Raw genomic sequence first — 764 nt, 5'->3', positions numbered from 1 at the left:
TTTCTTTCTTTCTTTCTTTCTTTCTTTCTTTCTTTCTTTCTTTCTTTCTTTCTTTCTTTCTTTCTTTCTTTCTTTCTTTCTTTCTTCTCTTGCCTCCTTCCCTGCCTCCCTTCCTCCCTCCCTCCCTTCCTTCCTTCCTCCTCTCTCCCTTCCTCCCTTCCTTCCTTCCCCTCTCTCTCTCTCTCTTCTCTCTCTCTTTCTTTCTTTCTCTCCTTCCCTCCTTTCTCTTTCCAGACAGAGTCTTGCATGTTGCCCATGCTAAAGCACAGTACCTATTCACAGGCACCATCATCGTGAACTACAGCCTTGAACTGCTAGACTCAAGCAGTCCTCCTGCCTCTGCCTCTCCAGTAGCTGACACTATAGGCATGTGCCACCACACCAGACTGCCCCACAGATTTCTTCTCTTCCTTGGACAAGCAGCATATTATTTTCATGGCAAAAGGCAGAAGAGGAATAGGGCAGACCCCAATGCTCATTTCAAACCTGTGCTTACAAGGCCCTTGGCATTCACTGACCGAAGTAAGTCATATGGTTAAGCCCAAGTTACGGGATGAAAAGGTCTACTCCACCAGTCATGGGGACATTGTAATGGTGAGGATGGAATAATAAGAGAACGAATAATTGAGTTTAATAATTCAAATATGCCTCAAATGCCTTAATAAAACTGAAATATTTCTAAGCTATACCTTTCAGAGTTTTATCCTCCATGGAACATTATTGAAGTTTGCCTACATTTGTTTTGACTTTTTTTTTTTTGGACC

This window comes from Colobus angolensis, unplaced genomic scaffold (genome assembly GCF_000951035.1).
Source record: "Colobus angolensis palliatus isolate OR3802 unplaced genomic scaffold, Cang.pa_1.0 Scaffold134, whole genome shotgun sequence".
NCBI lineage: Eukaryota > Metazoa > Chordata > Mammalia > Primates > Cercopithecidae > Colobus > Colobus angolensis.
Note: the sequence above shows the minus strand (reverse complement) of the source record.